The 26,592-nt window shown below is 38.8% G+C and overlaps 1 protein-coding gene across 12 annotated transcripts in view; it reads right to left on the bottom strand.

The window, feature by feature from the left end:
• The window catches only part of LOC121900143 (inactive N-acetylated-alpha-linked acidic dipeptidase-like protein 2), a 651,762-nt gene that overhangs the window by 397,047 nt on the left and 228,123 nt on the right, over nt 1-26,592 (bottom strand). Inside the window, exon 7 of one of the 12 annotated variants that reach the window (XM_042416172.1) lies at nt 10,074-10,134. The exons of 10 other annotated variants lie outside the window; for them this stretch is intronic. The gene's annotated coding sequence lies outside the window, so the exon portion shown is untranslated. The remainder of the gene's footprint in view (nt 1-10,073; nt 10,135-26,592) is intronic. One more of the 12 variants, XM_042416173.1, reaches the window with a different exon arrangement.

The raw sequence follows: 26,592 nt of genomic DNA, 5'->3' as shown, positions 1-26,592 counted from the left end.
TACATGTCAGCATTTATGAAAAAAAATAAAAACATAAAATAAGCGTGGTTGCATTGTGTCTCTTCAGTGTGTAAACAGCAGTGGAAGATGTAGCTTTCTTTTTTTAAGTATTATTTCATTAGGAAAAGTGAATTCTTTAATCACTTTTGCAGTTTCTTGTTTTTCAGCTGAATGTTTTCGTCTTACTACATTTTGGTTCTATGCTGCTTATGTTTTATTGCAATTTAATGGAACAAACTGAAATGTTTGTCCACACACACATTTAAAATCCCATTTTAAAAACATATTCTAATTTTCCATTATCAATTTTCTATGTACATTTCTACTATTGGAATGTATTCCCATAAATTGATTGGATCTTAAAAGTAAGGAATAAAACTACAACATGTCATATGGTCATAGCCCAATCAATATACTATAGACATTTTCCTGCAATTCACAATATGAAAAATGCAATATGAAAAGTAGAGTTTATCCACATTATCTGGATTTTTGGAAGCAGTGTGACAGTGTTCATACAGCAGTAATAAAAACGTGGAGTTTGGGGAGTTGGCTGGATGTACACAGCATTTGATCCTGACACCTAGGTCTGAGCTTGCTTCCTGTCTCACTAGCCATGGACCAAAGGAAAAACTTGACAAGACCATTTAGGTCCTTAAAGTCAACCGCAACTTCAGAAATACTGAGTTAATTATTTATCCTACTGACCTTGGTAATCTTTTCCTCTGGCACCACCATGAGATCGGCTTTGTGGTTGTAAGTCTCCACAACTGTTGGATGGATTGCCAAGAAATTTGTTGATTTCTTATCTTTAGTAGTCTTATTTTTGTTTTGGGGGTTTTTTATTTTTGGCATTTTGCATTTATTTGACAGTCAGAGGGAGCGAGGGCAGGGGATGAAATGCAACAAAAGTACTAGCTAGCTGCTAACTGCTTAGTCTTGTGATTACATTTAGACATGATTTACAACTTTTAGACCACAGATGGTCTGTTTGAGGTAAAGGTGAGAGTGTAACTCAAATATAGACAATGTGATGAGCCATCACACCATCGTCTCCTGATTAGATAACTGGTAAACAAACTTAAGATACCCAGTTTTCAGTGGTCAGGAGACATCTGGGGGTTTTTTTGTTTTGTTACCAATGCACAAAAGTTGTTTTTAGCAATAATTACCATATTATCCTAAAATCTGGTTTTACAAATATGAATCTGAAATTAGTGAATAACATTTGATCACAGATTTGGCATTACATCTAAATTAACTGTTCAAGACTGTCTTTTTAAATGTTAAACATATAATTATTCTAGGTTCAAAGACCACATGTATGTGTAAGTCTACAACTAAATTATGATTTTAAAAAACCACCAGACACACTTGTCTAATTGACTCCTGTGCTATAATAGAATGCAGTATTGTGCATAGTGTGCACTGAAAATCTGGCTGTCACGCATCTATCTGGTGTCTGCAGAGACACAGTATCAACACCCAGCTTATTGGTATCCATTTAACAGCACAGCCGAGGGTGGACTCTGTTCATTTCCACATAAAATATCACCTGGGTCTCAAAAGCCAGTATCCATCCATAACCACAGCATCAACATCTGCCTGGTGCCATGTAGCTGTGAGAGTTTGTTACTGGCTGCGGGGCCATAAGAGAAAAACCTTTATTTTTATAGTGTTCATGAATTAAAGATAGCTTCCCCTGAGGTGTTGAGGGAGAGTAGAGGCTTTATGGATCCCTCACTCTCTCCTCCGCATTAAATCTCCTGAATACCACAGGCCATGTCTCAGGATGTTAGACATGGAAAACAATAACAGCCAAACATTCTTATCTAGCTTCTGTTTTGTATTTCTTCCTTTCAATACTCATTTTTTTTTCTTGTTTTCTCCCCCGCTTCCTGCCCTTGCCCTCATCCTCGCTACATTCCCGTCTCTGAAAGTTCAAGCTAGTCCATTAAAAACTGCATTACCCACAAGTCAACAGGTTATGTTGTCCATTACGGCTGAAGGTCAGGTTTTCTTGTTCTGTGGTGGGTGGATTTTGGGAAGCAGAACAGGCAGATATGGATGGGTGGCATAATGGACAAGCACCGCTTCAGGAAGTATCAAAACACAGAATTTAGAATATCAACAACATCCTTCTTTCTGTGAAAATAGTCAGTACGTTAATGTTTCATTTTAACCAGTGTAAAACAACCATGGTCAAAAACAGCAGACACCAAATGAATCATTCTGTTTTCCTTTTCATATTTTGTGATGACACCCACACATCCTGCAATCTGTCAAACCAACTATGAAACAAAGTGCCAGTAACTAGTGAAGCAGGGCTATGTAACATTCATGCCTTAACCTTAATGTGGTAGTTCACAGTGATCACTGTGTTGCTGTAAACACAGTTTGACACATTGCATTACAGTCCATTATAAACTCAGACATGTCAGTTAGACAGGCCCTAGTTCAAAGGGAGATTTAACCACTAATTATGGGGACATCCTGTGTGCCAGTGATCTGTGTGGTTCGTTAAGTTTGAAGTTTATTTTATTTATATAGAACTTTAAAAGACAGACATAAGGGCATACAGACGGGTGACAAATTAAAAACCGGTGTAGGTCTGAATGCTTGACCCCTACAATGAGGGGATCTGGTGGCTCTGTTATGCTGTGGAGGGCATTTTGCTGGCATGGTTTGGGTCCACAGTTTTAAATCCAAGAAATCAGATAGAAATAAAAACAGATTCAACACAATTAGAAACCAGAGAATAAAAGTGAGTCTTAAAGTGCATCTTGAAAGCATCAGCAGACTCAGCCTGTCTCAATGGCTATTCCAGAGCTGTGGAGCCACTACAGAAAAAGCCTTTCCCCAGCCTTTTTTTTTTCCCCACTAACGGAGCACAGCCAACATGCCAGGGTTGGAGGATCTGAGGGGTTTGGTGGTGCTGTAAGGGGTGAGAAGTTCTGAGATATATGTAGGGGCGAGACCTTGGAGAGATTTATAGGCAATTAGAAGAATTTTGATGGTTATCCTATAATGAACATAGAGCAAGTGTAAGGATGCAGGGATAGGGGTGATGTGGTCTTGTTTCTTGGACCTTGTTAATAACTGGTATGGTCTCTGTCTTGTCCTCATTTAACTGAAGGAAGTTATGAGCCAACCAGTCTTTAATATCTTGGAGACAGTTTTGTAAATGGGTTACATTGGCCTGATTTTGGGAATTGATGGGGAGGTAGATCTGAGTATCATCTGCATACCAGTGAAAAGAGATGTTTTGAGTTTGGATGATTCTTCCCAAGGGGAGCATGTAAAGACAGAAAAGAAGTGGACCTAAAACTGATCCCTGCAAAATCCCACATGAAATATTTGCAGGTGTGGAGGATGAGCTGCCAATGGATACAGTTAATTGTCTGTTTGAAATGTAAGAGCGGAATCAATCAAGTGCGGATTCAGAAATGCCAACCCAGCACGTCAAGCGATCCAGGAGAATCGTGTGGTCAACAGTGTCAAAAGCTGCACTGAGATCTAGAAGAATTAAGATGGAGCATTTACCGGCATACGCACCATTAAAACCTCAACCACTGTAGCCTTCATACTGGCAGTGAAATCAGTGCTTCCCTGCTCATAGAGACCTTCCCATGATACCTAAATGTACCAGTTTGCACTACATGTGAGTGTAAGCCCAGTCCAGCTTGACTGTGACTGAGCATGTTCAGTCAGGTTTTCATCAAAATATAGCGCAAATTTGAACTGAAATTTCAAGAAAATCAATAAAAGAAAATGGGAATTAATGTGCATTTCCATCCACTTCTGTTTTGCAAATATTAATAATTAAGTGCATCAAAGTAAACAGTTGGTGGTACTGATTCTTCTACTGAGAGCAGTAAACCACAGAAAGAAGAAGATGGCGCAACATAATGACGTTATTACTAGAGTGACAGTCAAAGCTGCGGCGATGGAAACATAAAAATACCGGTGATGGAGGGCGTAATGGACAGTGGAAATGGAGAATCTTGAACAGCTAACATGCTTTTTGCTTTTGGAAGCGTTTTGATAACAGCCCGGTGTCGGTTAGACAGACACGTATTGAATGCTGCCCAGCAGGGCCGAAGCTTCAGAGACATTTAAATCACATGCTCCCTGTACGTCATCATTTATTTGCTAAATCTGTTTCCATTGCACTTTATCGCGTTTTGCTTTTATTTATACATACTTTTCCACTTCATCCAAGTATCCAACTTTTCTCGAATTTCCAGTGTTACTGAAAAAGCGCATAAAAAAGGGTAGATGGAAACTTCTTGTTCTTGTTTTTCTTCAGTAATGGACTTGGCTCATATAAACATCTTTTGACTTGCACAACATGACATACAATGTGAAGTAATTCATTTCCTATTTGGGTGTTTACAGGAAATAAGGTTTAAAATCAACCAGTGTACTGGCTAACTCCCCTGCTAGCCATCCTGAACATTCAACACAATAACTCTTGCTTTTCGTGATACTGAGAACACGCATACATACAGACAAACAGTCAGACAAAGGTTGTTTACTTCTGCTTTGAAGATCTTTCACCGAGAAAATGTGTTCCATCTAATTACATCTTTCAGTGACATGTTTGATATGCACATTCAAAAAGGTTATAACATGTTTCTCCTGAGTCTGTTTGACGGGTGTGATTTATTCAAACAGAATGCATCAGGTAAACAAATTTAATGATGCTCTGTTTTGCCCACAACAGTCTGATTTATCACATAAAGCATGTTGACAACCATCAGTTATAAACTTCAATAGTAATTTGAGAAGAAATCTTTACTTATTGTCCACTTACTGACGTTTTCTGGAGCTTTCACTGTATTTAATTATTATGCATTACTAACAAAGAACTGGCAGTTTCATCCAATTTATAAATAACTTTTATTCACACATAAAGTTCTCGAATGAGCAAGAAGAGGATTACAAGCTACTGTTCCAAGACAATGACAGGAACATAAAGACCACATAGAGCAGAATATCTTGTCAGTGCGGAGGAGGATAGAGAAAGGGAGGAACAGCAAGTTCAAGGGGCTCTTGTACTAACAGCTATAATGAGTGGATAATTAGAATTCCTGCCTGACTTCAGACTAGGATGGACACTACTAACTCAATAGAGACCGCCATAAGCATCCCAGTGGGACTTCCTTTATGTGGCTGGAACATCTAGCGGAAGTCTCCAAGTCACAAGGAATCAGCACTTACCACAAAACATTTAACATCTTAAGATATCTTCCCATACATCCTGTAAGACAGGAGCCTCCCAGAGAGGAAGACTCTAGTAGTGTGACATCATCACCTGCAACTGCTATATGGAACATTATGCTCCTGAAATGACAAGGATCCTGGAAAAGAGACTGAACACTGGAAACTGACCACATCAATACACCATGAAGATGTGACGTCGGTTTTCAAGCTGTGTCAAAATGGAATGAAGTTGAATATTGCTTTGTCCGTGCTGTTTCAAAATGATGTCTGGACTAAAATCACAGAAAATAACTAAAACTAGTTTTGGGAAAACTGTTGCGCTAACTTTTGGCTAACCGCAAATGTCATTGTCAGCACTTGGCCTTTACTGTTTTCACAGTAAAGGCCAAGTGCTGACAATGACATTTGACACTAATCACATTCAAATACATTTACTGTGAAGAAAATGCAGGAATCAATGGGAAACACTAGTATCTTAACATCAACACTATAGCTTACCACAAGAAACAAACAATGCAGAACAGAAAATACTGAAGTATTTAATGTGAATTGGTCATGTCTGGCCAATACCCAATCCACTTACTAAAGTCAGTATTGCAGTCAATATGACAAATTAAATTGGTGCTCCCCAAATTATCACATGACCCATATTTGGGTCTTGTGATGATAACTGAGTTGGCTCCATTTGCTGATGAGGACTGTGAGATGTGGTTGAAAGCTTCAGAGAAAGCTAGGGACTGGAACTTGAGTTAAGATTATTAGTATATAATGTGCCTCAAAAGCAAACCACTGAGTAAAATAAACTTCTACAGTAGCTTATGCTGTTTTAATGGCTGTTCACACCCGCATGCACTTTGGAACCTTGCAGGAAACATGAGCAGCACTTAGATTGAAATACAAGATTTAGTTGTAAATGACACTGATATACTCTAAGTACATTATCATAGCCTTCACTTAGTAGATGTCAAAGTCATGTTTAACTCAGTTTAGATTTTTCTCTTTCATTCAGATGAATAACTTCATAGCTGGAAACTTACTGCAAAATTTCTGATGAACTATTACCAAAATCCTACACGCTATACTGTCTATGAGAGCTATCAGAGGTGTCTTTGTGAATTACCAGCTGTTAACATGTCACATACTGCCAATATGTAATTTTGAGAAGAAGGAACTTTTGCTAATGATGCCACATCCTAAACAAATCCCCATAGGGACTGATGACTGTTAGGTGATTGAAAATTATGTAAATTTAAATTAAGCTTGAAGACTTTTTTGGCATGCCTCAAGTCAAGCACTCCTTGCATAACAATAAACTATTTGCAATATATTCTAATAAAAATGCTCCATCCCTAAGTGCCTCTCTTATTATCAGGTTAATTTAAGTATTGTAAGTTACAGCATATACATGGTTGACTTTTTCAGCAGGCGGAGCCTCATGTATTTCAATGATGCAATTCAAACACAGCACATTATCTTTCCTCTTGAGACTCTCTAGCTGACAATGACATGTCTCCCACGGGCCAATATATAGTAATTACAAACCTGTGTGCATCCACACAAATACACTCACTCACACAAGGCCTGTCGTTTTTTTTACTGTCTGTTTCTGACAGCTGCCACGAGCCCCCTCTGCTACCAATCCTTTTATCTGACAACAGCATCATGCATGGCCAAGGGGATATCTACACTCACACACACATTCACAGGAGTAAACACCTCCATCACCCCATCCCTCCAACCCCAAACACCTCTCCTGTTTGATCTCTCCCATCCATCCCCCTGTTTAATCCCAGCTTCTCCCCTGGCCTCCACCAAATGAAATGCAAATAGCCCGGCATAACCTGGGGCGTCATTTATCTAAATTAGAGCGCCGAGTGTTGATCCCCATGGGGCGCCCATATGCTAGCGCAGTTAGCGTCATTAGCTTCATTAGCCTGTGTCAGACCATTAATTACACATCAAGCCTATCAGTTAGCTGGGGCTGAGGGTTCCCATCCACTCTGGACTTCAGCAGGCAATAAAGGAAGGGAGATGAGCCTTTATCACAGGGAGTGCTGAGAAAAATATTGTTTCTCAGCAGCTTTGAGTATGTAGATATAAGAAGAAAGTGAAAAAGGTTATCTATCAAAAAAAAAACCCATACACTTATATATAACACACTAAAAACCACTGACATAACCCTTTTTTGGGGGGGGGGGGATTCAGTCTGTGAAACATTTTTGTAGACCTATATCTGTCTATGTTATACACAAACTAAGAGCAACATTTAGGGCACCTAGAACCAATTCAAGGACCCTTGCTACCCTGAGCTACTTTGGGTCAGTTTTGTAAAACTGTCAAGGCTGATAGGGGTGTAAAGATAGTATATGTTTTAAAGCAAGACTATGACGTTTTTGCTCACTAATAATAATTTATTATTTGGTTCTTGAATAACATCAGGTTAGTATTGAGGTTGGAAAATTGGCTTTTAAACATTTCGCTCCACACCAGTGGAACAATTTGCTAAATCCTGCTAAAATGAAAGAACCGATCCCTTACATTCATTTCAAATGTCTTTTGGCAGATTTAGTACAGTGTGAATGTGCGTGTTTTCTATGAACGATGTTGATGTCATTGGTTGAATGTCTTTGAATGTTGCCTCTGTTTGTATGTTAAGAATAGAAGATTATAGCATCTGAATCCCTCATAGTATTCAATTGAGAATGGGTGTCTTTTATTGCTTATGTATGTCATTTTTTTGTTTCCTTTGTAGGAAGGAAGATGGTGTTCTTCTTTAAAAAAATGACATAGTCACACTTTAATATCAAGGCTTTCTGGCGGGCTCACCAGCTGATTATGTGACGTAAGTGCTGCATGATCCTAATGTTTGAGGCTCAGTGACTGCTTGGCTTGGTATCATACTGCAGACATGCCGCGGCAGTTGACGTTTTTCGCCCTGAGGTGAACCTTTCAGATAGCACTTAGAGTGCTTTCAGACCAGCAACCTCCCTCTGGCAAAACAACACAGGGGCCTGAGACAGTGTGGGCGTGATGCTGCAGGTTACTGATGAGAGGACAAAATACAAATCAGGAAGTCCAGTTTGAAAGCAGACAAAGGCAGTTGATACACATTTGAGGCAGAATTTGCAGTATTTGAGGCAGCAATAATGATTTCCTCCTCTGTCGAGATGTTTGCAAGGTTAACAACAGTAGTTACACAATGCAATCAACATGCTACATTGTGTTCTATGTAGTCGGGACACTTGGCAACACTTTAATTCAAGTCCCCTATTTATCATTTACAGTATACAAACAGTTAATAAATAGTTTATAAGTGTTAATTAATGTATTGATCAACAATTATATCTTTTCCCATGAAGACATATTTTATATTACAAGAACTGCATTTACTATATTGACACTCATTATATATTTATACACCAGCCTCCACTTATGGATGCCCACAGGAGGATATTACAGTTGTGGACAAATACATTATCTACAAACAATGACATTATAATGTGTGAAAACCATTTGTTTACATGATTTGTATGTATTAATGATAAATATGGGGGCTTAAAGTAACGTGTTACCAGACACCAGATGATAACTGGTGATTCCTTTAAGTTGATATGTTGAACTTGTCAGCAAACAGTTGCTTATTTACACATCCAGCATTTGTGGAGCAAAATTATCATTCATTCATTCTGGCTCTTTAGCTGGTAAATGCTCCACTATGTTCACCAGTTAGTCCCTAACTGTACAGTGGGTTCTTTAGAACAACAGCTAAACAATGAGCTGAAACCCGCTAAAAAGCTCTTTAAAGCAAGTGATAATTCTCTGACATTCATCACTACGAGCGATGCCTCTCACGTTACACACTGATAACAACCGCTTTGAGGGTAAACACGTGTACCTCTGTGTGTAATCTTGACATAATAACCTGTACAAATGCGAATAATGCTGCACACTTTCCATCAGTCTCTCCTTAAAGCACCTGTGGTCACATTCCATTTACTGCTCTGGCCAAGATGGTTTAGGTAAGGGTAAGTTTATCAAAGGACTAACTTTTTTTTTTTTTTTTTTTTTTTAAATGCAGTCTGAGGGTAGTAATGCCTAAAAGGCCCCCTAGCAGCAAAAATGCCTGCCTGCTGCTGTAGCAGGCTGACATATTGACTTGCTGGCAGCATTTTGGCTAGCAGGCTGACAGGACATCTAGTGAAACATAATGGCTCATGACATTAAAATCATGTGTATGTAGAGACAGTGATGAATCAAATTATGCCCTGTGCTGTAGAAGTAGAGTTAACACCTGTCTGTCTATGAAAGTCCACAGGCTTCAAGAGAAAACACTATTTTCGGAATAAGCTGGATGTTTCCATTAGTAAATTTTGTCAGTATTTCTTGACAACTACATGTTAACTCGCAGCTCTTAAAAAGGCCACGCATTTCATGTAAAATTACAGGTGTGAAATGTCCCACTTTAGCTACTATTATGCACTCTCGCTTTGAATTCTGTGGCACTGAGAGTGAGTGAAGTGTCTGTATTTGAGTGAAAATATCCAGCATACACCTGAACCAGAGAAAATCCCAAGGATCCTGACACTTGAACACACCTTTTCTATAGTAATATCAAAGGATTTGATGTGTTGGTTGCACTGCATGAGATATGTATTAGCCTGACATACACCTGAGAAAACATTCTATCTCCTGGAACTTTGGGGTGTTTTTCATTACAGTGCGTTTCATATTTACAGTTGTAATGAATTCCATAATGTGCTTAGATATCCTGTGAGTAACACCCACGTTCTCACAAAAAGTGTCATAAGAAAATCAGCGAGACAAATTAGGTTGTTTTGCTCACCCACCCGGTGACTCACATATGATGAACTTCTTCTTTGTTGAAAGTCACACCTTCTCTCAAGCCCTCTGTACACAAAAACACAATTAGCTCTAAATATAGCCCGGATCATGCTGCTGAACGGCTAATGCACATCACTCATTATTGCCTGCCACTGTCACAGTACACACACACACACACACACAAACAGTGTCACCTTCTCCCTCCCTTTAAAATGAGAGCATCACAGTGAGTATATGTTGACAGCAGCATGAATGTATATTCAGGGATTGCCATAAATAAACGCAGCACGTTAGAACAGACGCAGATCATAAAGCACATAAACATGCAGCTTTTAACGTGAGTGGAATATATTATGCTGAGTGTAAAAACTACACATTGTTACTGAATACAGGCATCATAATTTAATAATAATAATGTACAGCCTGAGTGTTTATGATATGTGTACTCAGATCGCAGACTGTACGTGCCCATTAAATATACAACGGCTTTCAAAAGAGTAAATTTTACTAATGTCAATGAAGGGAGGAAAAGATTCTAAAATCACGCAAACCATTCAGGTTTCAAATCTGAGACATTATGAGTTATTTAAGCTCTTATACCAGCTGATTAGTTATCATCAGTTAATGAAGAAGCAAAATGTCCTTAATGAAGTGTCATTTACTGTAATAATCACCAATCAAGAGTAGGAGCTTAGAAAAAAAACAAAATGCTAAATGGTTAAATTCATACCACAGGCAATGGTCCCTGATTAGATTCCAGTTGGGGAATCTCTCCCAACTGTCTTTCTCTCCCTCCATTTCCTGTCTCTATCTCCACTGTCAACTTCCCAATAAAAATATTAAAAAGAAAATATATATATAAAATGGGTGATTTTTCTCAATGTAGGCTTTATTTGTTAACACTTTAAGTTTTCTAAAGTTTTCTCTCTAGTGTGCATTAATAGACGTTTAAAAATGCCCTTATATCTGCTTACAACCAAATGATAAGCTATTAAATGTTTATATACTACATATAAATGCGAGTGAAGTGTTGCATGGGCTCTTCTCAATGTCCATTAAATTAGTCATGGAAATTACACATATGGACAAGTGCATGATTTGAACGAAACAAAAAAAAAGTGTTAGTGCTCAAACAAGGAATTAGCAGTCAGCTGGTAACCTCTGTGACACAGCAGGCTCCGTTTCCTGTACCTGTACTGTGAATGTCATGAGTGGCAGGGACAATAGTGCAAGGGAAAAAATGGTAACAGAAGCAGCAGCCATAGTGAGCTGGTTAGTTGATGGCCTGATAGACTGATTTACCATTTTGCTTCACTTCATTATTTAGTCTGACATTGTGGTCATGTTAGCCATTTTATTTTTCCCTAAACACTCACTTGTTAGGGACATTTCCAAACAACATGGAAGCTGAACTAGCAGCTACTAGTGCAGCCCCTCCTACCTCACATGTTCTTAATTTTGCTTTATTGAATGTCTGTTCGATGACTAATAAGTCATTTATGGTCAGCAAACTCAACCTGAGGATAATGACGTTGACATTCTTTTTATTACTAAAACATGGCTTGCTACAAATAACTTTTCCACTCTGCGTGAGGCATTACCCCCAATTACAACTCTCTGCACACTACAAGGCAGGGCCAACGAGGTGGGAGAGTAGCAGCTATTTTCTCTGATTCTTTAAAGCTTCTTCAGGTCCCACTTGGAGAATACCAGAGCTTTGAAAATATTGCTGTCAATCTACAGTGTGACATTTCAGTTCTTCTTCTGATAGTGTACCGACCACCTAAATACAACTCCCACCACTGACTCGGTACTGACTACACCAAAGTTATTATTTCTGGTGATTTCAACATCCACATCGATAATTCCACAGCGTCCACCACAGTCTGTTTTAATGAGCTATTGCAGTTGTCTGACTTGACCCAACATGTTAAGGAGCCAACTCATCAACACAGACAGTTAGGGGTGGGCAATATGGCAAAAATATTATACCACAATTTTTTTCAGGCAGGATCACGATCCACCATCTTATCATAATTCTTTTTCATGTTGGTTTTTAAGACTATTTTGCAAGTTACTGAACAGTACCATAAACAGACCATAAAGCAGCTCATAAGACACTGCCGGAAAGCTGAGAGGAGGTGGAGAAAATCAAAACTGCATGTTGACTGGGACATTTTCAAAAATACCCTCGGGAACTACAACAGAAGCTTCAAACAGGCCAGAAAAGAATTCTTCTCAAATCTTATCAACACCCAAAAAGACGATTAGAAACACCTTTTTGATAAACTCATTAGCCCCTCCCTTGCTGATACTTTCTCAACTGCCAAATGCAATGAATTTGCATTATTTTTAACAACAGAATTCTTAACATCAGGCGCAACATCCCAATTAGACATACCTCCACCATGGAGGTCTCGAGCATTTCTCTTCAGTGGACTCCAGAGATCTCATTGATGCCATTAATCTTCTTAAGTCCTCCACCAGTCCCATTGATCCTCTTCCAGCATCCTTTTTAAATCTGTTTTTAATTTTTTAACAGATGACATCTCGTCAATAGTAAACTGTTCCCTCCAGACTAGTATCTTTCCCCATTGCATGAAAACTGCTACTATTAGACCACTTCTAAAAAAGAATAACCTGGACCCAAAAGCACTTAGCAGCTATAGGCCAATCTCCAACCTCACCTTCCTGAGTAAGATCATTGAGAAGGTTGTATATCAGCAACTAAACTGCTGTTTTACAGATAACAATAGGCTATTTATGATAAATTCCAGTCTGGCTTCCACACATCTCACAGCACAGAAACTGCTCTTCTAAAACTTGTTAATGAAATGAGGATCAACAGTGATGATAAAAAAATATTCAGTCCTAATGCTCCTAGACCTATGCTGTGCATTTGACACAGTGGATCGTGGGATTCTTCTGGAAAGGCTAAAAAACTGAGTGGGTCTGTCTGGCACGGTTCTCCAGTGGTTTGAATCCTACTTAATCTTGATTTCACTGTCACACTTGAGGACTTCTACTCCAATGGAAACAATTTAGTGTGTGGGGTCCCACAGGGCCCCTATCCTAGATCCTCTTCTATTCATCCTATATATGGTTCCCCTTAGTTACATTATTGGCAAACATAACATCAACTACCATAATTATGCTGATAACACACAACTTTCCATCTCACTATCCACCAATGACTTCCAACCCATAAGCTCCCCAGTCAGCTGCTTGGATGAAATCAACCACTGGATGGCAGCAAACTTACTTCAGCTGAACAGGGAGAAAACTGAAATTTTGGTCATAGGTGCTAAAGCCCAGACACAACTTGTCTGCGAGTACCTGGAGTCCAGATCACTAAAAACAAGTGACCAGATACAAAACCTAGGTGTAACCATGGATGGTGAACTCAGCTTTAAGTATCATATTAACAGCATCAACAAGAATGCCTTTTTCCAACTCAGAATCAGAGGCTTTCTTTCTCAGTCTGACCCATGCATGCATTTGTCATGTGCAGGCTGGATTATTGCAACTCTCTGTTTATGGGTCTTCAAAACAAAACAATCAATAGATTACAACTTATCCAGAACCCAGCCGCTCAAGTTCTAACCAGAACAAAAAGATCAGACCATGTAACTCCAGTCCTCCGAACCCTTCACTGGCCACCCATTTTTTTCAGAATACAATTCAAACTCCTCCTTTTGGCTTACAAACCACTTGCTAGTCTGCCTCCACAGTACATCTCAGACATGCTGTCAGTTTATAACCCCAGCAGATCTCTCCGGTCACAAGGTGGAAATCTCCTCCATGTGCCTGGAGCACTTTCAAAGTCTGGTGAGATGGCATTCAGTATTTATGCACCTAAAGAATGGAACCGTTTGCCTGCTGAACTTACACTTGCTCTAACACTGTGTGCTTTTAAAAGCAAACTAAAGGCCTTCCTTTTCAGCAGGGCATTTTCTAAAATGAACACATCATATTTGTACAATATGTTTGTTTGTATGCATGTATGTATATGTGATTTAATGCATATGTATGCTTGATGTTTCTGTTTATTTGCACATTTTTGCTGTTTCTTTTTTTATGTAAAGCACTTCGAACAGCTTTTGTATGAGATGGTGCTTTACATATAAATTTGAATTTTGGTTAATTTAAATTTATTTAACCTAATTTAATGAAATTTTTCTCTAATATTATTTTTTCTCCTTGCTGTAGCAGTCAGGCTGTTGTTAAGATTGTGGGTGTAATTATATTTAGCTGTGCTACTGTTAACCAGTAGCTGAACCACTTGGCTGGATGAGATGCCTGATGGTCCACACCATCTGTACCTGACACATACATGCACACACTGCACGCCCACAAGCCACCCCATCACACCCTCATACACTGCATGTATCATGTTAGGAGAGACAGGCACAAACAAGTGCACATCCATACTGTACTATGTAAGTATATATGTGTGAATACACACCTAAGAATATATAAATACACACACATTCACGCAGCCAATGTTTTCTTCAGCTTTTCCTGAGGCGTAGTCATTCTACATCTCACAGGTCCAGGCCTACCTGGCAACCCTTCAGGCTACGTGTGTGTGTGTGTGTGTTTCCATGTGTGTGTCTCTACCTGGCAGAGTTCTCAGCCAGCTTCAGTGAACAGATGGTCCTCCAGCAGGTAATAATGACCCAAGACAAACTCTTAAATTGATTATGCCTTTGTGAGGGCAGAGATACAAAGTATCACTGCCGTCGAGAGAGGGACAGGGACAGCCAGTCTCCAAGCTGAGTCTCAGTCCAAATATATGATGTATTCATTTGGAAAAGCAGAGGGAAAATGTTAATCCTCAAGACAAAACATTTCCTCAAGACAAAACATTGTAAGCTCAGTGAAACTATGCAATCAGAAGCAATGGAATCGATTTGTTATGCTAGGCTGGGCCCAACTGGTTGAATGTGATTATCACCAAGGTCATTTCTTTGTTTTCATCTCCTTATTAAGTATGACAGTGACAACTGATATTAAATGATAATTCTTGTTTTTTTCTTACCATGTAGTTTCATTTCTATTGGTTAGGGACTGCACAAAAAATGTTATAATTAGGGGTTGGAGTAATCTTTGGAGGGGATATAGTCTGCCTCTATACTGTCCTATCCAGGTGGAATATATAATCTATATATTTATAATATAATCATACAATTTATATAGATGAAAATGTCAGAAAAAAAATGAAAAAAGATGAGATATGTGTGATTTACAGTTATTATACTGTGTCATTTTTACCAGTCTGTAGCTTTCACCTTTACTTCACTCTGCAGTAAAGTTAAATGTGGCATATAGAGGTAGGCTGTGATATAATGCACAGCATGCACTGAAGTTAAGTGATGAAAAAGTAACTCTTACTGAATGTTAATATGATCAGTTCCTTCATGCATGCACATGTTCGTCAATCTATGGTGATCTGAACACAAGCACTTTCTTCATAAATCAAATAGTTATCATTCCTTTTTTACTTTTATACATAAAAGAGCTAACTAAGCTGACTGTAACAGAGCTCTGTTAAATCTGAACCAGAGAGCCAATCTATAAAGGTGTGATGGATGTTTGTAATGGACAGTTTGGGTAATAATCATACCATTTGTTTTAATTTCCTTTTCCAAATAAGTTTTTTTTAATAAAAGTGGTGAGTATAACGCTGTGATTGCTTAAAGAAATGATGCCTTAACAAAAATATGACATGGTAATAAACCAGGTTTATCCTTGAACGAATAAAGACTGGACTAAAAACTATGTTTTAGGTGTATGATTTCAATTTGACATTCAGATTTGATTTATTCATTTCATCGTTCTTCTGCGTTGACAAAAGCTGGTATGTCAATGTGGAATTTCCAAAGTTAGAGGCAACAAATTACATTTAATCTTCTCATTGTAACAAAGTCATTTTTTGTGCACTTGGGTTAAGGTTAGCATTATTTTACCTCGGCATTAATCCAAGTCCAAGTGCCAATGCCAAAGTGAAGCAAATCAAACACACCAACAATGTTACATGATCAATTCAAGTTGCATTCTGGTTGAGACTAAAATGGTCATGCAAGCAAGAGAGGCTGAGTGGACTGCTTATATTATGCATTATCAATGAATGAGCAAAGAAGTTGAACCTGGAGCAGATTGTGGAGGACTTTGTGATGCTCAAGGCTCATAGAATGCAGCTCAGACAGGTGAGAACAACAGCAAACTCACTGATAGTCACTTTTTGCTTCAATACGTGTGTTTGTGGCTGCAGCCACTGTGGAGTTTATATTGTTTATACATGTCCTTGTTGCCTTGGTGATGCTTATTCTGTTGTTAATTCCTTATAATAATAAAAAGCTTAATAAAGCTTTGTGCTCTTGTGGAAGTGTACTGTAGCTCATTTTATTTATTGTCTGTCATTTTGTTGAATTGTCTGAGTTTTGTCCTCTTTCCTGGTTAATTCCATGAAGACTAAACTGAAGAAGGCAGTTGTATACTGTATATTTATAATCAATAATCAGTGGTATACACAGGCTCTATAAAGGAACTTATTGTTCGCATGGACATAAGAGGCCAAATGCATAAACAATACATACAGACAAAAAACATGCATATACCATTTCCATGTGAGGATGTGCATACTTCAGACCAGGAATACACGTTTTTTTCTAAAGTGATCTGAGGCTGATGTGATGGGATGGAGATGAAATATAAGGTGAGAAATGAATATTTTAGTAAAACATTGTTTGTTGAGGTTGATAACCAGCTGCACTGATTGTGTGATTTGTATCTGGTTTTCATAGTGATTTATAAAATGCCAATCAAAGGTGCATTTATAAATGTCATTTTGATTTATTACTTTTGTTTTATTAATTTTATCATTCTTTTGATTTACATTGGAGTCAAAAATGTATTTTGCTGTTAATATTTTTTATTTTATCCTTGATCATGACACATCTTTTACAGTCAGTTTAGATATTAGTGCTACAATCTAATCATTGATTACATTTCTGAGATATCACTGCTGAACATGGTTTACAGGTCCATGTGATGCATTCATGATATAGACAGTATAAATAGCTGTAAACTGTGCATAATGACAGCTGTTGTTGTTCTGGCTGTTGGAGAACCTCTCTGGTGCAACACAATCAGTGAAACTACACTTCTTCTTTCCCCTTTGTTTCACAGGTGTACAGACTGGTGGAGCAGACAGGGAACTGATATGAACACATCTGGTTAAGGGCGTGTCTTCATCCATTCATGGCTAATCGTGGGAGTGGAAATGAGGCTTGTGTACGTGCACCCCATTTCACAATGATTGAGATTTATAAAACAGAACAATGTGTACACATGGCTTTATAAATCTGATGAAAACAATGCGTATGCATGTTTCCGGCTTTGTGCGTACACACAGTTTTACACATTAATCTACAGATAGTTTTATGCATCTGGTCCCTGAGCTCAGTGGTGCAGTTCACACCCAGGAACATCACATGAACTGCTGCACTAACATCATTTTAAACATAAAACGAATGCACTTTATCATGTAGGTTTAAGATGTGTCTTTACCCCCCAACTCCCACTTCTACAATACAACGCATTTGAACTTATATTTTAACAGACCTACTTTTTACTTTTATCTAACTACATTAATACACAAGTTGTTTTACTTGTACTAAGGTTAAAAATTTGTTAAAGTAACAGAATATTTACTTCCTGTGTTCTTGTGCTCTTTCAATCCTTGGGAATTTCAAACACTTCTGCAAAAATTTGTTTGACAGCTGCATGGAAACACAGCAACATCACAGTGGGAGAGAGAAATGAGCGCAGTGAGAGATTTCAAGAGAGAAATAAAAAATAAAAAAAATTTAATGAGGGGGATAGACAGAGATATATGGAGAGAGAGAGAGAGAAAAAGAGAGATAGCTGAAGTCCAAATCTCGGTCAACCCTGGGGTAATGGGTAATTTAGATATGAACACTTTCCTTCAAGTATTCAGAGCAAAAGGACACACGCACGCACGCACGCAAACACACACACACACACACACACACACACACACACACACACACACACACAGCAGGCAGAGCGCCCTTCCTGCAGGGCCTATTAGTCGCCATTGGCAGTGCCTGGGCTGAGTGGTCATATCATGGCCAGTGGCTCAATAAAGAGGCTGGAATGATGCATACTGACACAGAGACAACATTATAAACCAGCTCTGAATGTAACAAGGTGAAGATAATACCACTACCTACTTTTTGTGGTTGAAAATGGACTCAAACTAATGAAGTACAAATTCGAGGGAAGCATTTCTGCTGTGCATGAACAATAAATAAAGTGATGATGGGGGGGGGGCGGGGGGATCTGCTCAAAATTGTTTCTGCAATCATTTGAATTTGATAAATGCACTGCCCTTCATAACACTTGCATGAAGTGAGGAATCCTTGTTGATGGTGATTTGTTTGCACCACGACGTGCAATCACCTCTAAATGCACCGTTTGCTTGCCGTGTCAAATCTGTTCTCGCTTGTGTGTAGACGTGCGTGTTTGATTTGTGATTGCTGCCTGTCCAGCTCTTGACTGTTTGAAGTTAGTCCTTGTGGTGAAATTCTAAGAAAGTTGTTACAGCGGAGTGAAATTCAAAGCCTGCAAAGTATAAAAGCTGTGAAAGCATTTCAAACATTACAGTGTAACACACATGGGAATGATCTAACACCTGCACCTGTTGTATTCACTGCCGCAGTATAAGTGCTTGAAGTTTTCTTAGAAATTAGACGCAAGTGTTAGCATGGGATGTCAAGGTGTAGTCTTACAAAGGTGGGTTTTCAGCCAATAAGATGGGCAGTGACTCTGATGCCCTGACTTCAGTGGGGAGTTAATTCCACCACTGTGGTGCTAGAGCAGAGAACAGGCCTGACAGAGATCAGTGACCACAAGGTCCTCACAGTAACAGGACAGCCAATCATCCAGAGGCAGAGGAGCGCAGTGGTCACACTGGGGTGCAGAGTTTGATCACGGTTTGGTGGCGGGAAGGAGAAGTTCTCTTAACTGCCCCATAGGCTAGCATTCGGTTTGATAGGATTAGACTCACCCTATTTGCTCAGATATGATGGAAAGTCGACGTCACTGAAATGTCAGCCGGGCTCAGCGAGATAAGGAACATGACTGGTCACGCTGACGGACCGCAAAGGGGCACAAATTAAGCATACCATCTGTGATCAGGGAGTTAATAAAGTGCGGTCGATCAGACTGTGCAGAGATGATACTGAAGCTGATCTTCATGTCATTAAAGATGGGTTTGTAATTCTCTTTCAATAAAGTAACCCGCTTACACCATTATTGCTCTTTCACAGTTGTGATTAATTTCATTCCCACTAGCAGTACGCACCATGAGCCAACACAACATCACTAATGGATATAATGGACTTCCCTGGTGTTGTTAGGGTCACATGTTTTCATATCATCAGTAGTCTAAACAGCCTTATGAAGGCATGCTCAGATACCTTTGATCAACCAATTACAGCAGTGTGCATAGCACCTACAAGTCAACCACAACTCCTCCCCTTCTTACCCTTTGCTTGCTCAGAGTCTTTTCTTTAATCACTTCTACGCTGGAAGTCCTTGTAAAGAATAGTGAGGCTGAGTCAAGAAGTCTCAGAGTATTCTCACTATATTTGTGAATATTGCCGCAGGGCTGGGTGGGAAGATATCAGCGGGGGAGAGCTGTTTCATAACATCAAACCTGAGGCCAGAGGGATGTGAGAAAGGGGATTTTTTTCATGCTCTCTACAACTGCATTGATCTTTTAACTGTCATGCCTCCCAGTTCCAATTTTATTCTGCTTCTCCTCTTATTTCATGTTATTCTGTCTGTATCTTGTCATATTTCACACCGCAGACGTCAATGCAGAGCTCTGTGTTATGCTCATAGGAGTGTGGTAATCCTTCTTCATCATTTTACACACACAAACTCATTCAACCCAATTCATACACACAAAATGGTGAGATTCAAATGCACTGATTGTGTGTAATTGCCTACAAACACACATACACGTAGTGATTGGGGATGTCGATGATTTAAGCAATATTATACTTAAGGGTGTGCTTTACCGTCATTGTTAGTATGACAGTGATGGGATCAGGAACGAGGTGCTTGTGCCGATTTCCATAAGAATCACTGAAGTAGAGCACATCCTCTCATGTAATGTTGTGATCATACAACAGTTACCAACAAAATAAAAGATATAAACAAAATGTTTTGCTAAAACATTTTTTAAAAACAAAACATTTTGCTAGTGTTATCTCCGTTTCCATGGAAATACATGGGGTATGACTAATACCTGGAAAACAGTCACTCACGTCAGTAGACTCCAATGTAATGAAACTTAGTTTACTATTCCAGCAAGTAGGTCGACCCTTAGTAACAACCTAGCAACAGAGACAATTTCTAGTCCCTGTTGAGTCAGCTAGCCAACTTGAGCTAATGCTTTCTAGAGATCATGGGATTTCCCAAACTGAATAAATACCACACATATAAACACAAAACTGCTTTGCTAGCTCAATCTCGTTGTAACTAAGATATCTGCTGAAAAAATGTATTTTTGCATGGACAGATTTAGCTATTACATCCATGAACGTCACATACATTTTTAAGCTAGTAGCTCCATGTCACTGACTCACCTACACAGCTGATGGAGGATGCCAGAGTGGAAGCTGATATATACTCTCAACTGAAGGGACATTGGTTACGCATGTCACGTATTCAAGTTATGTTATGTTCTTATGTTCAAATGCAGGGCCACGCAGAGACCTTTAGAGGGGCTGCTGCTCAAAGTTAAAAAGGGGCACGTGGAACAAGATTTTAAAACACCATTAAACCAATATAATTTATAGCATAACCTGTTGAATTATAGCAACCTGTATTCAAACAGAATGTAACATGAAATCTTGCAACAAACCGCATTGTCCCCAACCTGATGAAATCAGAGGGGGGCACAATTTTATATGCCAATAAAACTATTTGCTTTCAACAACAAAAACTCCTGACTGGTGAAAAAGCTGCTTCTTTAAAAGACATTTATACATTTTGTTTCTAAACAAAGAAGTGCTCATTTTAGCCATGGAGTGGTTCAGATTTGTTATTTTACCAACAAAGTGAAATTCAGATTTATAGTATTGTTCTATTGTGACAACAGATTTATGTTCTCATCAGAAACAGACAACATATCACATGATTTACACGTGATTCCTCTGTATTTTCTTAGCATACAGAAATATATAAAGTAGCACAAAGTTTATAACGTGATACAGGTTCAGATCAGTGCTGAATACTAGAAAGACTGAACACGAAAAACATTCACAGATCTAAAAGTATTAATGCATGTATCAAATACATGACTTACACACTCTTATCTATATGCACCACATACAAAATATAGTCTACAAAGCTGACATGTTAACACTTGTTATTCTAATTACTTTTAGTATTTAAAATGTCTTAGTTCTGATTACTTTAAGCTTATTACTCGAGCTCAGCTTAAAAACAAACAAGAATGAAGAAATTCTCTCAAGCAAGCAGCCAGACCTGCACACTCATTCATAAATCACACAACATCAACAGGTGACTAAACAACCACTAAATTAAAAACTGGATCAATTTCAATTCAATCAGGCTCCATCCATGTGAGTCCAGACAGCTCACTGTAACTCTTCAACAGGCAAACTACCTACAGCACATTATATGATCTACTGCATTCTTGTTAAGGAGATAAATTCACACAACAGAGAAGAAATTAGTGACCAAAGAGACAGAGAGAGAGAAGCTGTATCTGACTCACGTTATCTGACGTCTTCCTCTTTCTTTCATGGAGATGAATTATCCATGTCAGAAGGCGCCACTGCATTTGTGCTGTTGGTCATCTTGTTTGTTAACAGAACTGTATTACTGCTGGTTAACCAGTCCGATATCATTAGCAACAATGACAAACGAGCTAACTCTCCCAGTTGTTTCATTTAAATTATATTGCTAACTGTCTATTGTTGTTGAGAGGAGTTCACTTTAGAGCAGCAGCACGTCGGGCCGCCTCACACCACCGTAGTCCCACCGTGTATCCAGCCTGGAAAGCAGAAATCCATTCTCACCGTCAGCTTAACAGTCCTTCAGGGCTGCTACAACAAGCTAACTGTTGCGTTGGCTAACACAAGTAGCTCTCTACTGCTCGATAAAAAAGGGAAACGCAAATCTGAAAACAGGAAATTTGGACACTGTTGAAAAGACCTAAATAAAATGTAATTTTTGGTGATATGTTTAAAAGTAGCTCGCAATTTGCAAGTTATAATTTATTTTCTAATATACTACTTATCAATCTATCTATGGCTTTAGTGCTTACAGTGGTAGCGAATTGACGAAGTTTGGAAACTGTCATTGGACCAACGCCATGTCATTATTATATTGTGGTTGTTGATTGGTTAGAGGGAGGACGTCCACCCTTGAAAGGTCATTTTACATGTTTTGGCCAATCATAGATTAGCATGAAAAAGAAATGAAGCACATTAAAATTGTATCAGAGATCCCACCCTAAGGAGAACAGCAGGAGCCTGTGAATGGACTTGTTAACAGGGTATTTTCCTTCGTCAAATTTGACATATTAATGCAAACACTGAAGTAGACCTGTGAGTCCAATCCACACTACATAGGCCATTCTCAGTCCTCCTCTCACCGCTTCACACACACACACACACTGCCCTTTCCCCTCCTGCCTGCCCTGCAGCTGTCTCTGTTGAAGCATTTTAATCAGATTTTCAGTAATGGATTTTTTCCAAAGAGAGAAAAAATATTTTATAAATTATACTGAGATTTGGTAGTAGTTTGTTTCAACCAATTACTCTTTTTTTATATTTTGATCTCTCTCTCTTGTCTCTCAAAAATAGAGGAGGAGCAACCTCCTCTACCTCTATGGACCAGCCTCGTCCGGAAGAGATACTGTATATGACAAAAGATCTGACATTTTACATTCATGCAAACATATGCAGATACACACACACACACACACACTACCCAATCAATTACATTAGTGGCATTTATAAACACATATATTTTTCCAATCATCAGTTCAACATTATGAGAGTAAAGTGTCCCAAGAGGAGCTCACGTCTAACATCAGCAAATAACCACCTGGACTCATTCTGTCTCTGTCACATCATACACACACACCACATTTATATCCTTAAGGCTCCTTAATGTGTGGGATGGGATCAGTGATATAACGTAAAGGTGGTTCTTTCCATCTAACTTGATCATCCACAAGTTAAAATATCCATATGATTTTTGAGAAATATGTGAAAAACTTTGATACTTTTAAACCTTTGACAGAAGTAATATCACAACCTTCCTTTCTCATATGAGAAATCTGATTCATTACTTCCTTACTGGTGTGATGTAGCAATGGTTCCTGCCTCAACACCGCTTGCTCTTGAAACCACCTGTGTCACTACTTTCCTTTTCTCAACCTTGTTTTTTCGCAGACGTAAATAGCACTGAGCTCTCACTTAGAGAACTGACAAATATCCTTCACTTTGGAGGGTTTTCCCCACTTTTGCATCCTTGGAAATGTCTAGATGTTTTGGAGTCATGAACATAAAAATACAGACAGTTAGAATAAGATGGAGTGATCGGGGGTGAGTATTTGGGAGAAACATATTAGGCTGTGGTTGATAAAATGAACAGTCAAAAAATGGTTGGGAGGATTTGAGCTGGGCGGGGTCTTCAGAGAGATGCAGGATGCTAGGAAGCTTAACAGGCTTTGTAGGATCAAGGACTATGTGCATCCTCAGCCATTTGTTGCTGGATCAGAGAGGCTAGATTCATGAATTCTTCTACAAACTGTCCTTGAATACAGGCTGTAGATCAGTGTTTCTCCTAGAATTGTTTCCTGGCAGAGTAGAAAGACCTCTGAAGCGGCACTTACATCACAGCAGACAAAACTCTCCACTGAATCCAATACTAATGAAATCCTCTGATACAGCATCTCTACCACATAACTCTAAACTGTCCACTGAAACCAGTACAAATGAAATTCTATGAATCAACATTTAGACTGTATGGCACTCGCACTGCCCACTGAAACCGATACTAATGAAATTCTCTGAAACTGCATTTTGACCAATAGCACCCTTTGTTGTGGGATGTCAGTTCTTCTGGACAGCATGGCTCTCCTGTCTGCTAAGTAGAAAACACTGCAGTGGACTCTCAACTAAATTATCATTTCTTTTAATTTAAGGACTCTATTGAACAGAAGTCATGTAATGTAATTTCATCTTATCAACCAATCTGTACATGCTTACTACGCATTACCAAAAGAAAGGCAAAAGATCAAGAACTTTCAAAATTGCTTCAGTTATAACAAGACTATCTTTAACTGTTGTTTAACAGTGTGGCCACAAATGGCAGTTACAAGATAACAGTGCATCAAATTTCCTCTCAGTTTTCAAATAAACACTGAAATAGAGTTTTCTTGCTGTAATCATTCCTCCTGTTCATACTGACCATTAGAAGATCCCTTCATAATGCACTTATAATGTAAGTGATGGAGGCCAACATCCACAGTCCTCCTTCTGTGCAAAAATGTATTTAAAAGTTTATCTGAAGCTAATATGAAGCTTCAGCATCCAAATCAGTCAAATCAAGTAGATATCTTTCAACATTATTGTATTTTTAGTACCAAAGTCCCTCTTTTTGTTACTATACTTCCACCACAGCTCAACTGGGAAACACAAAGAGGGAATTGGATGCTAAAAAGGCACTTGATCTGACTAAATCAGACTGCTGAAGCCACATATGAGCTTCAGATCCAATTTTAATTGCATTTTTGCACTGAATGACTGTGGACACACTGTGGATTTTGGCTCCCATCACTTACACTGAAAGCACATTTGAAGTGGATCTTTTAGTCACTATGAACAGGAGGAATGATTATAGCGAGGAAAACTGTTCATATGGACACCTGACTGTTGTTTTAAGACAGACTTGAAAAATTGTGAACCTATTGTTTAAAGACATCATTTTATATGACTTAGAGCAACAAGCAGAAGACAACAAACATGTCTTCTGAAGAGCTACGCTGCGTTTTTTTGCCTTTGTTTTCCTTTTGTAATACTACCACAGAAATGTTTAACTGTGACAAACTAAAATGTAGTGTGCTGGTAGCACAAGTACAGAAGAATCATAAAGTCACCAAACTGTCTAATAGCAGTAACACAGCTACATAATGTCTAAAGTTTGCTAACGCTAGCTAATATTAGCTGACATAAGTTGTAGGTCATACCAGACCAAGTAAGGTTCTAGCAGCAAAAACTCTGAGTGTATTGAATTGAGCAATGGTATTTCATTGAAAATGTTGTACAATGTACATTCTCTAGTTCTATGTGTCTCTGACTGATGACAAAATAGGTGAGAAACTGAGCTAAATCAGTATTTGCTCACTTTTATTTTTATTACTTTATTACACTATCTTCAATTACACTAATCCCTTGTTATCTATAGATTTGCTAGCTAATTGAAAGGTTGCATAAAAGTTTGGGTGATGTAACATTTCTTGAACAAATTGTGTTTGAAGTACTAGTTACACTCACAGCTGTGCAGCCTGAGGCTGGATTTTTGCATGAAAATCTTATATAATCCAGGTTCAACATAGAGGAGATATAATACTGATTATGCACCGCTGTTTTCATGCAATACTGCATCTGACTGGCCACTGACTGCTGAAAACTATGAGTAAGTGTATTACACACATGCATCTACAGTATGAGTTTCTATCACTCTAACAAAAAGACACATAATGTGCAAGAGATCCAAGCAGCATCAAACTCTGAACATGATTATGCTGGTCTGACCCATTTCCCAGACTGAAAAGAGCTGGCATCCACAGCCAGCTTGCTGAGCTCCAGGGCAGTTGGCTGCTGGTGAGATGACTGCCTGGTAATGTGTTGGCTGGGCCAATGTTAACTTGGGCCGGGATCTGTCTCCACGGCCATCTGGATTGCTGGTCCATCTAGTTCTCCCACTTTGATCTCTTCATCTCCATCTGTCTCACTGACTTGACCCACTGACTGACTTTGTATGCATCCGTCTGACTAACTGGCTTTAGATCTCTTTGACTGACTGACTGGCAGGCTGACTGACTTAATGTGTTTCTATCTGTCAAGCTGACTGACTGATTGCACATTTGTCTATCTGACTGACTAATCAAATGGCTTATCTGTCTGAATCACTGGCTATTTCATTACTGTGCTATTGTGAGAGCACTATCTCCAATGCCAAGGTCAGTTCAGTCACCACACCTGTACGCTAATGTGAAACTTTTCTTCAGACGGTATCATGCCTGCTTTTTGGGGGTTGTATTTGATTAATAAAGGTTGTGTGACTGTGAAACAGTTCCTCAAAAACAATGACAACATGCAGCATATAACAGAAAAAGAAAAAATATGTGATTTGTGTGAGTTTTAGGAAGAAACAACAGAAAGA

This window comes from Thunnus maccoyii, chromosome 7 (assembly GCF_910596095.1).
Source record: "Thunnus maccoyii chromosome 7, fThuMac1.1, whole genome shotgun sequence".
NCBI lineage: Eukaryota > Metazoa > Chordata > Actinopteri > Scombriformes > Scombridae > Thunnus > Thunnus maccoyii.
The sequence above is the reverse complement of the archived record's forward strand: the minus strand, read 5'-3'. Positions and strand labels throughout refer to the sequence as shown.